Source organism: Nelusetta ayraudi, unplaced genomic scaffold (assembly GCF_046127955.1).
Source record: "Nelusetta ayraudi isolate G7.1 ecotype Tasmania unplaced genomic scaffold, CSIRO-AGI_Nayr_v1 ptg000042l, whole genome shotgun sequence".
NCBI lineage: Eukaryota > Metazoa > Chordata > Actinopteri > Tetraodontiformes > Monacanthidae > Nelusetta > Nelusetta ayraudi.
Genome location: NW_027466092.1, coordinates 16,244,015 through 16,260,610, shown reverse-complemented (window position 1 = coordinate 16,260,610; position 16,596 = coordinate 16,244,015). Strand labels below are relative to the sequence as shown.

The window sequence follows — 16,596 nt, the reverse complement described above, 5'->3', positions numbered from 1 at the left end:
GTATCAATCCCAGGTTTCACGCGCCGGCCGAAAACAGGACTGGCAGTGCAGTCCCATGCAGAGGCGAGCCTCCATTGCACTGCGGGTGCAGAAACACCTTTAAAGCTTCAGGAAACGTTCTGCCAAAATGAAACGCTTGATTTTGTTCTCTGAGAAAAGAAAAAAAATTATTATTATTTTCCGGCGCTTCTGAAACACACACCTGACAACTGTTTCTATTTGGTCGGGACTGAACGCTCTGAGTGTTTTCCGTCAAACGGCTTACACAGTTGTTGTTTTTTTTCCCACTCCTTCACATCAAAGCGAATGAGTGTTTTTCATTATTAAACGGCTGCAGAGCGGCTCTGTGTTCAGCCAGGCTGCGGCTGCTGTGGGCTCTTCGCACCATGAAGACGCCACGCACTCGGGGAAAAAAGACACACCAGTGGCGAACACATGGTGTGACTGCACCTACCTGCCACTACTGTCTATAGCACACACACACACACACACACACACACACACACACACACACACACACGACAAAGCACTTAGACAGCTATCGGTTCAGGGGAGAAACACTGGCTGTAACAAACGCTGCGCTGTGCCATGCCATCCTGCACCATGATTCATCACTCCAGGAATGAGCCCTGTGTGTGTGTGTGTGTGTGTGTGTGTGTGTGTGTGTGTGTGTGTGTGTGTGTGTGTGTGTATGTGTGTGTGTGTGTGTGTGTGTGTGTATTAGACAGCTGCCATTGGGGAGATTGATGGCAGGGGCAGGATGGAGACAATGAGTTGTGTTTTCTGCGAGCTCCGTCGCTCTTTTCTCCTCCCTCATCTTTCTTCTCTACCGGTGCCAAAGCACCAGGCGTCAATTCTTCCCCCTCCTCCATCCCCTCCACCCACCCCGTCCCACCCCTCCTATCTCTCCCTGCCACTCATCCATCTTGGCATTCGCCAGCAAAGTTCATCACAGGCCCGAGCAGAGGGGTGGCTGGAACAAAGAAATAAATTATGATACAAAAAAAAAAAACCCTCTATATCCTGACTTTGAGTGAAAACTTTCCCCCACAAAGGACATTAATCTCCTCATTAATACCGCCGCTGATCCAATACCCGGATTGCCTGGCTGTGAAATCTGAGACGGGCTCAAGCTGCAGCCCGGGAGGGAGCCAGTGAGGGAGAAAGACAGAGAGGACAAGATAAGAACGACTTCCCTCCCCCGGCGCCCTCTGCTTGCAATTACGGCCCACCCTTCTTTATTTTTTTTTTCCTTGCCAACATCATTTAGCCTCCTCGGTGAAGCTCCGGCAGCCACAAGTGGTGTGCATCCAGTGCGGCGCACATGCATCCCAACAGGGTGAAAGAGTTGATGACTCACAAGAACTAGTTCGCTTGCGAGTGAAACAAAGCCTGTAATTTGTTCTCGGCTCTAGCGGAGTGCACGGAGGGAGACGCCGGGAAGGTTTTTTTTTTTTTTTTTTCCCACTGCGCGCAGCTGCAGAGCCGAGCAGAAACGCGAGCGAAGTGGATGCACGGCACAATCAACGGCGCTGATTGACATTTGTGCGCTAATTGCGAGCTAAATTTTGCCCTCCATTACTTGGCTCAGAGTTTAGTGACACTCGCTGCAGCCGCATTCTGGGAATTAGTTTTTTATCATGACCCATCCATCCGTTCTCACTGTTTCTCCTGCACTCAGGGCTGCTGTGTCTGTTTATCGCAGGGCCACATAGAAAGGGAAAAAAAACATACAACCGTTCACACTTACACACACCTACAGACAATTAGAGTTCCCGTCTCACATGCATGTTTTTGGACTGTGGGAGGAAGGTGAAGAACCTGGAGAGAACCCACGCAAGTGCACACAGAAAAGTCCCAGGCCCGGGGAATCAAACTCACAACTTTCTTACTGTGAGGAGACAGCCCCACCACACACTCACACTCAGGACACTTTACAGTTCGTAAATTGTAAACAGGCACCAATACCACGTTTTACGAGTACTTAATAAGGCCATTACAAATTATAGAATTACTCAGATTTTTTTGTATTTTTCTACAGTTGTTGTTATTTGAACAACATTCCTTAGCATGTTTTTCTACAACATGAGTGACTGTCACAAGTTTCACTGCAGTGCCAACCTAAGTTGCTCTTAAAGTCATCCCATAGCATATTATTGACGTTTATAAGGCATTATTCCATTTCAGAAACTAAGCACTGATTACATGTCAGAGCAGTTGTTTGAGTCTTTATCACTGGATGAAGTTATGATAGTTATAATGTGCCATGTAACCCAGGACTTCCGCGTCCTCTTTCAAACACTTTGCTGTGGAAGTATAAAGCATTATGAATGCTGAATTTATAATGCATTATGTACACCACTTATAATACTTTATGAACCTTGTTAGAAGTTGCCATACATGATTATAAAACTTTATAACAACTTTCATAAAGCCTTACACATGCACTATAATGTCTTATGAATGTGCTCATGATGCATTATAGGCTAAAACCTTCATTGAAAGTGTTACCCATAGATGTTTACTAAATTGTCACATTCATACACACATATACACAACAGGTATCGGTGTCGTAGTATCGGCAGTGATACCCGATGCTGGTTTCGGCACCGATGATTCACTACTAATTTGCCTCATGTGCATGTTTTTGTATTGTGGGAGGAAACTGCAGGAGCAGGAAATAAAAAACGACACGGACCCACACAGGGAGCCGATGCAAACTCCACACACAAAGATGTGATTTTGGCTGTGTGCATTTTTGTTTGTTCTTGCTTTTCCTCAAAAGTCAAAAAGTAAATTTCTAAATCATCCACAAAAAAAAAAAAGAAATTCATCTGCGGCTCACTTTCATGTGAAGGCTGTTGAAAGATGGAATTACTCCAATGGAAAACTGCGGTTATCTCTCTTGAGGTTTGAATGTTTTCACACGATCTGACATTTTTCTGCGTGATCAATGGACGGATTCTGGAAAACCATCAGCACCATAAATAATTCAACGTCACCACTGTCCTACTTAAGAGCCCAAGCGTTTAGTTATCATCAGAGCGGCCTGCTGGGCGATGGGCTCCACTGACAAGAACAAATGGACGGTCCGACCCATGCCGGGAAGTGATGAGTCTTATGATTTATTTATTAAGGGGTTAGCAATTAGCTGAGCCAAGCAGTGCAGTGTGCTTCTGTTCTTGTGGGCTTTTTTTTTTTCTTAAGTGATGCAGCAGCTGGTGGCTTGGCTTTTCGCTCCATGCACTATGGGTGGAGGTGCACGTGTGTGTGAGATTCCTTTTGGGGGTTGTCATGCGGTGCTGCCGCTGAAGTGCAAAACGGGTGCAGCACGCAAAGATTTCACAGCCTCGGTGCGTGGACGGGGTGGAGGGAGGTCGGGGGGTAAAAACACAACATTAGTCCCCCCCCCCCAGCTTCACCAACTGCTGCTGCTCAGGTGTTTCCGCTACCATCGCGTTTCTCCTCCGACACGTCTGTCCTGCTGTCACGCAGACCTGGCAGGGAAAAGACTGAGCGATGTCACACATGGATCGCTGGGGGGGGATAAAAAAAATAAATAAAAAGGATCTGGTGTCCAAACATGCATAAAATGAGAGAATTATGCATGACCACGTGCACCAAAACAGCTGTTACTCTCTGAGACGCTCCAGTGATGCACTTATTTTTAGATTTCAATTTCATCCTAAATTCAAAGAAGCGTAATTGCTCTCAAGTGAAGATTTCATGAGGAGTCGGATGCAAAGCGTGCTCACGCAGGCGTGGACGCATAGCGGCTGCATACATAAAAAAAAAAAAAAAAACATATAGCAGAACGTTCTTTATGCAGCATTTTAACGGCAGCTGGATTTCAGGATCTGAAGAAAAACAATCCTGGCACTAAATATTAATTTCAGAACAAATTAAAATCCAATCATATCCTATATAAATGAGCCAATCTCGCTGCATGAGAGAGGGATGAATTCCCTCGTGAGACTCCTATTATTTGGAGAAATGACCATCTGCAAGAAGCAGCGGAGGAGAGAGAATAGAAGCCAGTCTTTAATTGGCTCCCAATATGATATGACAATTCCGTCCACTGATTAATTATGAGTGCAGCTGCCGCCGCTAACACCGCCGCCACCGCCGCCGCCGCTCGTCGGATGGTTCCAACACAATGATGTGCTGAGCTGCTGCCGTGGATCACAAGGAATACATAATAAACAGGCAGTGCATTGCAGGAGCAGCGCGCATGTGCTCACTGTGAGCGTGCACGTGTGTCACATTATCGATGCGCTCATCAAGGTGTATTTTTGATTAGATTTGTGTGTGTGTGTGTGTGTGTGTGTGTGTGTGTGTGTGTGTGTGTATGTGTGCATGTGTGTGTGCGTGTTCTAGCGCGCTCCAGCTGCACGTGTGCATCTTTGTCGAAGCGCTAGTACATTACATTAATGAAAGCCAACATCTAGCTGCTCTCCTACACAAACACAGCTGAACACAAGTACATGCACCCCCTGCTGCACTGGAATACTCATCTTCTCACACAAACTGAGTTTTAGGGATGAGGAGAGCAGATTGTGCTTTTTTACACCTGTGCGCGCGTGTGTGTGGTTTTTGCTTTGTTTGAGTGTGTGTGTGCAAAAAGAGGATCGTGGTGCAAACAAAAAAACGCGCTGCAAGACATAAAAACATACACTTAAGTATCAAGTGCGCTGCAAACAGAGAAGTTATGCAAAACAAATAGCGAATGCAAACCAAGAAAACACATGTAATTGAAAAAAAACGCTGCATAAACCAGGCACTACAACGGAAACTCTCCAAACCTGCAGGGGGCGCTCTCAGCAGAACAGCTCAATGGAGAGACGCACAGGCAGACCGAGAACAGCTGACTAGAAAGTTTTAGCAGAAACTGACGTAAAATATACTCAACTAAAAGTCACATTATTGTGCTAAGCCGTACTTTCCCGCTGACGTCAGTCCATTGAGCTGTTCCACTAAGAGCGCCCCCTGCAGGTTTGGAGCACTTCCCTTGTAGTGACTGGTTTATGCAGCGTTTTTTTTCATTTGCATGTGTTTTCTCGGTTTGCATCCATTGTGTTTTGTCATGGCTTCTCTGTTTGCAGCGCATTTGATGATTAAGTATATGTTTTTATGTCTTGCAGCGCATTTGTTTCGTTAGCACCATAATCCTCTTTTGGTACCTTGTTTAGACTTGTGTTTGTGCTTGTAAATTTGCATCATTTCTATACCTGCAGCTGTTGTCGCCAAATAAGGCGCATTAGACAGTTGTATTGTGTGACCCTTTGTTGGCCACCGTAGATATATGATACCATGTGACCACGCGAGTTCTACTGAAATATTGGGGTTTGATGAAGATAAATGGCATGATACAAGGACATAGAATCGAATAGAATACAACCCTGAAACAAAACATCATAGAATCAACAGTATTGTAATGATCAAGAACATTACAGCTGGTAGGAAAGAAGAGAGGGACGACTGTGTGTGCGCTCATGCATTAACTTAGCATCACCATGGCTGCAAAGGAGCGGGTCGGTAAACAAACAACACACATAGGGGGCGCTGTGTCACTTTTTGCTCTTGAGCTGACGCCGCCAGTTCTGTGCGTGACAGAAATCGGTTTTCCTGAAATTTAATAAGCTGGAAGTCGCAAGCAGCTCCTCCTCAGGGAATTAAAACCATTAATAGCTGTAGGAACTGGGGTGTTTGTGACGCACGTTTAAGATGTGACACACTCAATAAAAACACATCAAGACGCAGCAACGCAGAAAAGGTTAGCAGGGAGCAGGCAGGAGGGAGTGAGAACTCTCAGCGTGTGAGAGTGATCGGGCCAGTCAGACGAATCGACAGCGGGACCCATCTGTGCGCTGAACCTGTGTGCACTTCACGTGTCACCGTACACTTCACACACCGGTGTGTCCAGCGCCATTACGGATACAGCGATCACAGACGGTTGAGGGGCTCCAGCTTCTTGTTTATCTCGAACCGCATGTAGCACTCTTTTCTCTCCATCTCTCTCTTTCTTGCTCCCTCTCTCTGCTCATCCTCAGTGGAATCACAGAAGCATGAGGAGGTCTTTTGGCACCACGCGGGGGCCAATCAAATGGCTCGCCTGCCTGCTCTGCTTCATTCCCGGACCTTGTTTACGCTCATTGGTGCCGTGGCTGAATCCTCGTAATAAAAGTGCAGCGGCCACAGGTGACGGGGGAGGGAAAAGGGAGGAGAATGGATGTTACATAAGACATTTCCAGCCCAGTGTGAGGAAGCGAAGAGAGCAGAGACGGGGGGGCCTTCTGAATCATCCGTATCGAAGGTATCGATCGGCAGCAAGAAGTGCAAATTAATTGCGTCCCGTCCTCTGTGTACGGTTCATCTGGTTATTGGCTGTGCAGGGCAGCCCACGCAGGCAGTGACGCCACTGAGAGCTTCCCTGTTGGAAACAAAGTGGTGCCTGCACACATCCTAGGAGGATTTTTGGTCGTTTCTCAATAAGGCAGAAAAAAATCTGGTTGAATGAGCTGAGCGATTTTTTGCTCTTTTTTTAAAATAAAAAGGTCAAGCCCTTCTGATAATCAGCCTGTCGGCTTCTCATCCAGACAAACAAGAACTTTTTGAGGGTTTTTGAGGCCGTCACACCTAAGTACTACAGTTAATTTGATCAGGTTGAACACAAGCTCATCAAAAATCCAGCACAACGCCAGAGTTCACATTTGCAGGGTTGTAAACTGAACGTGAAAGACGTCGACCCCCACCTGCCATCCTCCCTCCGTCACGGATCACCATCCCAGGAGATCAGCATGGATGTAGAAAGGCCCACAGGAACCAGACTGGCACCCATTTTAACACTCATCCTAAAAATCACGACCCATGTTTTTACTGTCCTGCCTTCCAAGCAGAGCGCATGCGTCCTGCCACCTGCTGCTCCGGGCAGCCGTTCACATACAGAAGCCAAATTGAAAAGGACACCTGGATGTCTACTTTAACACGAGAGCGCCAGCTCCACCATCTTGGACCCAGAGGTGCCAAATCTGCCAACGTCGTTCTTCCTATGGAAGACAAACTTACATCAACTTACAACACAAAAGCAGGAGGCACAACAGACAATGCCTCACTTGTCACTCCCTCGCTTGCCGACGATATTTATTAGCACATTTATTGGAAATCAATGGGCTGCGCCAAGCAGGCAGATTATCTTTCAGATCAAATTATTCTCCGTTCCCTCCCAGGTCTCCTGGTTTTGCCTCCATTGTCCGACAGACGTGACTCAACTCCAATTTTCTGTCTCCGCTCACAAAAGCAGCGTGGGATAATGTCACCGGGGGCATCATCGAAACAGGAAACACAGTTTCTCTCGAAAATGTCAACAAGGAGATATTTTCGCCAGGGGTTTGGGGGGCGGAAGAAAGGGCCTCCTCTTAGAGCGTGAGCGGATATTTTTAGGTCCACCAGCGAGACCACAGAAAGTTCAATAATGAGCGAAGAGCAAGTGGGTAACCTTTTTTTTTTTTTCATCTTCCGAGATACGAAAAAAAAAGCGCGAATCCCCAGGGAGCGTGTTGACGGAGAGGACGGCCCCTCCCCCGGCTCTGTTTCCCTGTGTTTTTACTATAACTCTTAGCGCCTCTCCTGTCACATGGGCACTTGCAGCCGCACACGACTCACACACACGGCGGGCTGATTACTCCACGTTGTGCCTCGGCGCTCGGCAAAGTGCCTCGAGTGGGCAGCGGGAGTGAGTTGTCACATTACTCCGCGGTTACATCACATTCCGTCGGTCTACTTAGCAACCAGGTGTCCTCCAAAGAAAAACAACAATTTGCGGCGTGACCGCGGCAGCGCGGCGCGTCACCCTCTGATTGGTGCCGAGCGTTGGAAGGCTCGCAGCCAATAAAAATGGGAAGCTGCGAAATCACTAGTTTTCTTCTCCCGGCAGCGGCGGTTGCCTTGGAACAGCGGAGCCAGGCAGCACGGGAGGGAGGGAGGAGGGAGGAGGGGGCAGTGGGAGGAGGATGGAAGAACCTTGTTTGCAGAGTTTGAAGAAAGGTGAGGCGTCGCTTTGCTGACAAGGATACAGCAGAGTGACTCATCGCGATGCCAGAGCTCCGACTCTGAAGAGAAAGGAGAGGATCAGCGGACGCTGCCCTGGCCCACAGGCATCTCTGGTGTAAAAAAAAAAAAGAAGAAAAAAAGCATGGGGGAAAGAAAGAAAGCAGAGGGAGAAGTAAGGAGGGAATACAGAGACTTCAAAGGCAATCAATACGAAGACACAACCAGAGGAAAAGACGCACACCTATTCAGGACCTGCCTGCTTTGTGCGCTCTTCAGAGCTCTTCGTCACAAAGACTGAGGCAATTGTTTTTTTCGTGTTTTTCTATTATTCCTGCAAGTGCGTGACCAGCGTTTTTTGAGCTGTCTCATATACGCCAAGGTTGTCTGCTCTATTTGCTCCTCGCATCTCAGAGTTATCTTTGCCAGCGAGATAGAGCTTTGACTATAGCTAAGAGAGTGAACCTGTGGTCTGCACTCCAAAATACGAAATCAAAGACCACACGAGGCAGCTGGTCCCTTTCCAGAAGACCCACAGCAGCCCAACCTTCCTCTGCTCTACAAATAAAAGGAGGCAGCGCAGCAACAATATCGCAATGAGGGATTTAAGAGATCTTGCTCACAAGACTTTGAAGTCTCCCACAAACTCTTCTTCCATGAACACAGAGGAGATACACGTTTGTTTCCAACAAAGGCCTACAAGAGAATAGTGTAAATTATTTCTGCAAATTCAATGTGGCAAAACATCTTTTGAAAAGCCAACAAAAGCCAACAGTTTAGGCTAACCAATGAGCTGCATAAGCATATGACTTCAACCTTAGGTGCTGGAGAAAATTAGATGCTTCCTTTAAACTTGAGGAGCTGAAGATAAGCAACTGTAGGTAAAATGTCGGTGTAACATCTGCAAACTAGGTTACACACTGTCGCTCAATTTGTGCCTAAAAATATTCTTGTTTCAGTTTAGAAAAGAAAAGTCCTGTGGATAAAATCAATAATCTGTCATTCTGTGTCCAGATGACTCAAGTTTGACCCCTGCTGAGTGGACAATATGTGCACATTAAACTGCTTTGCCCTCAGACTAAAATCTATTACATGGACTTATCAAGATACTTTAATTCTCTTCGCACCATTGCTACTGAGCTTGAGGACATGCTTTTGTTTTTTAGTTAATTGGATTTTTTTAGGGGGTTCTCACTGTATAAAATATAATTAACACTTAGTCACTAATCGTGATGGCTTAGCATCTTCCTGGAAATGATTTCCCGTCTTTGCACTAAATTTCATCTGTGTGCCGTTTCTCTAATTTTGCAGATTCCAGACACTTGGACCTTGAATTGCAATCTCTTAACTTATTCACAATCACAATTTCCCATGATCGGAAAAAAAAACCTAATGTACAATAGAGGCAGGAGCACAGGGGGGCATTGTTCCCTCCCACTGCTCTCAGTCTCCCCTCTTTCCATTACTCCTTGTGACCCTTCAAAGCAGTCTTTGAATATTCCATCAGCCATCTCACCACCAGGACCTCTCCAGATCTGCACTGGGTGCTTCAGTCTGTAAGTAGATTATATAAACCTTTAATGTTCATGGACAGAATAATAGTTTGAGTGTGTGGATTGACAGAAGGAGGGGATCCTGGGGCAGGAAGCATTGGATATGAACCTCAGAGCAACTTTGGTGGCAAATGGAATAGCTTTAGCATAAATTAGCTGGGTGTGAATAATATCAGTACTGTTCCTAGGCAAGAAACTTCCCCAATATGTGTGTGTGTGAATCTGTTAAGTCTGCTGCCCACCAGTGACACCATCGCCAGCAAGATAAATTACCTCATATTCTCAGGTGCTCAGTGGAAACTACAGCATCATCAAGCTGAAGAGCCGGTATGGAGAGTAATTAATGCCGTGCTGCAGTTTAAAAAAAATAAAAACATGCTGTAAAATCAGGTTTTAATTGCTCTATCTCTGTTGCCATGCCCAATAAATTGTGCGGTAAAGAAAACATGTCTAGTCTTTGATACCATATTATTATTTTAATGATAGTATATTTGAGACAAAATATGGCTATTCCTGGAATGGTGATGTTCTTATTGGTTTAAAGGGGCAAAACTTAACATGGCACCATGTCAGGTCCAGTGTTCAACTAAACTCTTGTTAAAACAAAGACAGAGAGGAGAAAATCAAGCTTTTAGTACCATTATCAATGCAGTTCCTAACACAAATTATCACTCGCTGAAGCTCTTTTTACTCAAAGACATTGGTTGGCCCAGTTTTTCATTAAAAAAAAAAAATCAGATTGGTGCTTTTCAGGATGGATACCTCTTTAAATCTCAACTTCCTTGTGGGATCATATTTTTCTCAAATAAAGAGGCAGAATTCTGTCAAAGGTTCCTGAAAAAAATCGTATTTGAATGGTGGCCTGAGTGTCTGCAGTACAAGCAGCGTCATTATCCATGACACTGAATAAGATCAGAACATTTCATCTGTGATTCACATGTTCTACTGCAAGTTAATTGGGTTCAACAGGCACTTAGTCAAAGGTGCCAGCCAGTCTTCCAGCCTCACACACGCTTACAACAAAACACAGGCTCACACAGGACTTTGCAAGAGCTATAAGCGGCTGAAAGGTCAGAATTTGAAAATGACAAAAATTCAATGAACACTTGACAAGCGTGTCTTGGAACGTCCTCGCTGTCGACAAAAAAAACAAACCTGCTGGAGCTGTGAAATGTTCTGTGGCTTGCTGCCATCAATCAAAATTAAGCAGAACAAGATTCCTCACAGAAGAACGCATTTTATCCAAGGCTGCAGAAACCAACTCATTTTCAAAGCCTACCGGGGGTGGGGTGGGGGGTTGCTTGTTTTCTCATGAGAATGAGATTAGGGGATGCACTCTGACCTCACATCACAGCATATCAGGGAAAAGAAACCCGAACAACACAGCATCGACAGGAATCGCTAACACACAACAAAGCGCAATACAGCGCGGGCTTCAAGCTACGCGCTGCAATCCGAGAGCAGGGGAGCGAAAACATGATTAACGAGAGCAGAGATGCTGAAAAACATACCAATGAGATGCTCCGGAGAAGCGCAGCGCCTGTGTGACTGATTAGCAGGTGGGCTTTCAGCTGTGATTCACTTCTTTAGATTCCCACCCTCGGACAGACGGGCCAGGCAGTGGGCGATGAGCAGCAGGGTGGGCTGCCGTGCTTCAGATGAACTCGTGCTTAACGGAGATTGTAGTGCAAAAAATCCAGAGGCAGAAATTTGAAGTCGACCCCACTGACCAGTCAGGATGCAGCAGAAATGGTGACCAACAAGTCGCTCCCCCCAGGTTCATAACTGCTTCCACCAATGTCTCATCTCAGGCTGCTTAGAGGCAATTTCTGCCTTTCTTTCTTTCTTTTTTTACACACATCCACGGAAAGTCACTCCTCCATGCATTCCACTTTCAACAGTGCATGGACCTCTTATTCTCTGTCAACCTCCTCATACATTAAGTAAAATATCTAGGAAGGATGCAAAGTCACTACAAATGGATATGATCGCTAGTACTGGCGTTTTGGCAGGACAAGCTCACACCTGGTCATGAATCTGCTAGATTGGAACACTTTTGTACACTGATGGATGCAGCTCACTAAAAAGCAGGACTGCTATCCTGGCTGCTGCCTGTTGTTAAGCTTACAGAAAGGTGAGCCGAAGGGAGTGCGTTTCAGCTGCTGGGTTTAAATCGAATGGAAAGGTGGATGAAGAATTTGCATTGAGATGCACTTTGGAGACTTGAAACTTGACCGTTAGACTCACACTCATCTATACCAGTCATTCAGTTTGTACTATGGCCCCAGTTGAAACACTGATCGTTCTAGTGATTTTTTTTTTCAGTTTCTTTCTTTTTTTTTTTTTTTTTTTGGATTAATGTGCAAACAGCACGTTTACCCACTATTATTTTTATGATTATTATTTTTTTTAAGCGCTGTCTCTCTAGTGCGCCGTCCACGTAACTTGGGAGTCTCGGCCGGTGGAGGACATGTAGAAACGACAGAAATCAGGTCGAGTGGACAGATGTCGACTACACTCCATCAGTACTGGGAACAAGTTGGTGCCTGCCTGCCCGCGGCCACAGCGGCGCGGTGCTGATGTTGCGAAAGCGCCGCGGACAGCCGTGACCACCGCACACTAAACACACACAGAGATCTCCAATGTGTGTGTGCACAATTTGGGGGGATGCGAAGATGCCGCTGCGACGGAACACGCGTCGCAGTTCCATCCCTGGCACGCCGTGTGCGTCACATATTTGAAATTACACGGGAGAGACAGCGTTGTTGGAGGGCGATGGCTAACTCACGCATTGCCGTGGATCGATGCTGTGTGGACGTCATGGCTCTGGATGCTGGCAGGCGGGGAGCAGAGCATCCCTCTCGCGGAAAAGAAAGGCGCTCCTCCCGGTCACCGTGTGGCCTCCGCTGCGCTGCTGCTGCTGCTGCTGATGTTGCTGCTGCTGCTGCTGCTCCTCCTGTTCCCCCGTGCTACGGACGAGCACGCCTCCTGTAGCCGTGGCACGAACGAGCACGCCTCCAGTAGCCGCTATACTGCGCGGCACTGCTGAGCGTCACAGCGCGCACCCACCGTGCAGCCTCACCACCACCACCACCACCAGTGTGGGATGATGATGATGATGATGATGATGATGATGATGATGTCGCGGGAATAGAAGCGTCAGTCTCTCCTTCTTCCAACGAGAGCTTTTGTATGCGTGCGTGTGCGTGTGTGTGCGCGGGGCGCCTGAGTCACTGTGCACATTCGAAGGCAACGCGGCACCAATCAGCAATCTGCACGGAAATTAAATTGAGTTTAGTTGTTGTTGTTGTTGTATTTTTGTCATTATTTCGTTTTGTTTTTAGTTGTATTCCGTCAGAAATGTGCAGAGCGGCCGTACAGGAGGGAATGAGAAGGCGGCGGGACCGAGGGTGTATTTATAGCCCGAATGCAAACAATTCCACAGCTTACATTTAAAGCCACATGGCTCCACCAAAGGCTGCTGCCTACATGCACTAGGACTCCTCACACCTTCTGTTCCGCAGCCTGTGCACGAATAAAGTGTCCGGACAAGGAAACATTCAGCTCCTCACTCATTCATGGATTTGACCTCAATTCGGGTCGATGCCCCACTTTTTCCTCCCTTATTAAAGCACCGAATCCCACAGTTTGGGTCTGTTAATGTCCTTTCACAGTTCACACAGTTACAACATTTAAATCAGCCCTATTTTCAAAATAAGTCAGCACATACAGGCTCATTCTTGAATTGATAAAACTTGTTGCCACTTATTCTTCGACTTAAACAGAGCAAAAGCCACCTCTGTGTTGTCTATAGTTCAGTGCCATGGTAGATTGCTGTGTTTGTCACATTCATTTTAAATAATTTGCTTTGTTGAAGCTATAAAAAAAAAAAAACAATCCAGCTGTTGTAATTTGATTTACAAGTGTGATCTCTGTAAAACAACTGTAAGTGTTGAGTGTTTTGTCACTTCCTGTTTTATTTTAATAGTTTGTCTTGTCTTGTTTTTCTTCCTGTCTTAGTTTTCCAACTGATTTTCACCTATATTACGTTGTCTGCCCTGCCCCTGCTTGTTTTCACCTGTTTTCCCTGCTCTCTTGTATAAATAGTCCTTGTCTCTGGGAATCCCTTGTGTCTGTCATGTACTGTATAATACGTGGATTAATTTGGTTTCTTAGCTTTTGTATTTATGAGACACCTTTTATTACAGCAGCTCGAAGTTGAGACCCCTATTTCGTCAATGTGCTATTTCCTCCTTTTTGGTGCTGTTGCTTACACTGACTTGGTTTGGACCCAGTATATATTTTTTTAGATGTATAAGCACCCCCCACAATAAATAAATAAATAAATAAATACATGGCATCCTTCTTTTCAAAAATGTCCTTGTTCCTTCGAGATTTAGTGGAGTTCATCGATGTGTTGGGAAAGCTAAAACAGAGGAAACATATTTTGTCATGTATAATATAAGTATTTAAATGAAAAATTCATCCAAATTAAATGTTAACCATAACTTGATATTAATGGCTTTGTTGACAACTTGAATTTTGCACCAACAATTATTATACCCACAGGAAATCCACAGACTTGTGCATATAGCAGGTTCCACACTAACTAGCTGAGCTTGCTCCAGTCTGAGATGTCGAAGAGGCTCCAGCTGATTGTTTTGGCCTAAAAAAATGTTTTGCGACAAATTGGAACGTCTTCTGGGCAAATTCGTTCTGGAGACTTTTTTATTTATTTATTTTTTTCAATCGTGGCTTATATGATTCTTCACTGGTAGGGAAGGTGTGCACTGCTCAGTACTGCATCTAATTACAGCAATACCATTGATTTTTCTTGTGTGTGTGTGTGTGTGTGCAGCAAGGCAACAAGCCATCACTATGACACTGGGCCCATACCTCATTATAATAACGTACTTGTGGGTGTTTTCTTACGTAACACAGTTCTGCACACGAAAAGCATTGGCTTTTTTGTTCGTGCTGTGATGAACTCACTGATTGATTCATTGTCTGTCAGTAGAGACTCATACCTGATCCAGCGCTGAAAGGGGAAATAAAGCCCCCCCCCAAAAAAATTTTTTTTAGCAGTAATCTCTGGCCTTTGCTCAAATTGACTGAAGTTTTATTTTAAATTATAATGAAGGAAGCAGTCTAAAAACCTACTTGCAATGCTTGATTAGTAGACTGTCATCTCTGATCTTAATCACGAATAGGAATTAAACACTGTGTGAATACTGATTATTCGGCAAGCCTCTGGATGAATCATCACACATTTTATTAAAAAGATTTTGCGCTCGACTTTTTGGTAAAAAATTATTTATTCATTCAAGCTTTTGTCTGTCTGAAGGGTCTATTATCTTGTCATCCCTTTTAGCAACTCTATTGGTATTGAAATGACTCCCCTGACTGAAGCAATCCTGCATGTGTGCGGCCCCATTTGGCCTGCAGGGAGAGGAAATTTCCACTCAGAGTTTATTACGATCCAGTTACAACTCTCTCCCCTGAATGTTTGAGTTTGACCTGCCTGTTAGTTTGTTGACTGATGGAAACGGGAGCTGTCCACTGGCTGGAATGTACAGCATGGAAAAGTACCCAGCGGGGGGGGGGGGGGGGGGGGGGGGGCTGCGTCACCCTCCGCCCACCTATTGACCACTTAAGCACAGGACAGATCTCCAAAATCCAAAATAAGAACAGCTTGATGTTTGGTACAAACACCAAGAAAATGTATTACTACGGTGCTATTAGATATAATATTTTTCTTTCAAATCCTAAAAAAAAAAAAAAAAAATCACTGTTGTTGTGCTAAAATAGAATCTAAACTTTTTATTAAAAGTGTTGTGTCGGCTCTTAATCATGGATCATTTAACTTCAAATAAAATAAAATAATAAGTTTTGGCTGTCCCTGAATTTTGATTATTATTGGTTTAAAGTATTCCCAAACCATAACTTTAAATGAAAAAGAAAAACTATATGAAATGGGTTCTGGAGGACTCTCCCCATGCCTCCAAGCTCACTGGACCTTTGCCCGAACTGTCTGGGGTTGACTCTGTTTCCCTCGCCATCTAGTTAAGCCTGGGGCTTTGGTGGGCAGTTTGGTGACTGGGACTGGAGTGCAGTGCCATGATGCTGACCATCTGACTTCGTGACAGTTTTAATCTCTCACAAGAACAAACAATTCCAACATAATTTGGAACAAATGTCACAGATTACACAGATGACACTCTTCCATCACAGAGAAGATCTGTCTAACACATCAAGGTGCATTAGCTTCAGTGCTTTAAAGAAGATTGTTGAGAGGAGTATTCTTTCATTTCGATTAATCACTAATGAACCAAATAAAATATATCAGTTCTTTCAAAATCATTATAACTAAAATCTTTTTTAACTCATCTTTCATAGGGATGTATCCTCATTATGTGATGTATCATCATGACTTGAATTATTGGTTACTGTAGCAGAACAAACCATGAGAACAAGGGGAAAGTATTTATTATGAAAGAGATTCCAAAATAAATCATAAAAAACAACAACACTGGGTTGAATGAGAAACACACCACCATCTATCACTTGTTTGTTTCCCTTTGGGAGGTTAATGAAGCATTAGGTCATGGGAATGTGGTTGAAACGACACAAAGAATAGTCCCAAAAGCATGTTTTTCTTTTTTTAAATTCGTTTACCCCTATTCTGAAGAAAGCCGTTAATTCTGATTAGTTAGTTGTGTCTCTGAGCATCATTTTGCATAAACAGGCAGACTTGCGTCTGTCATGAAACAAATTCTTTGTGGATGATCCAAAGAAAACACTACTTTGGATAGAAGGGTGTTGGCACATTGTGCTCATTAACTTGTATCAGTATTCAGAAAACACCTTTTGCTGAGGGCAACTGACAGTTGAGTGTTGATTTTCAAGTTCAGTGTTTCAAGCTTTGTCCCACAAAAAAGCTGCGTTTCAGGAAATGTGTCAGCTAGGAGAGCATGTGAAAACAATTGAGAATTCCAAT

At 44.8% G+C, this 16,596-nt stretch overlaps 1 protein-coding gene across 1 annotated transcript in view; it reads right to left on the bottom strand.

Annotated features, from left to right (window-relative positions):
- tbkbp1 (TBK1 binding protein 1) overlaps window positions 1-12,919 on the bottom strand; it is a 51,609-nt gene extending 38,690 nt beyond the window's left edge. Inside the window, exon 1 of the mRNA XM_076034887.1 lies at window positions 12,388-12,919. The gene's annotated coding sequence lies outside the window, so the exon portion shown is untranslated. The remainder of the gene's footprint in view (window positions 1-12,387) is intronic.
- Between the last annotated feature and the right edge of the window lie 3,677 nt (window positions 12,920-16,596).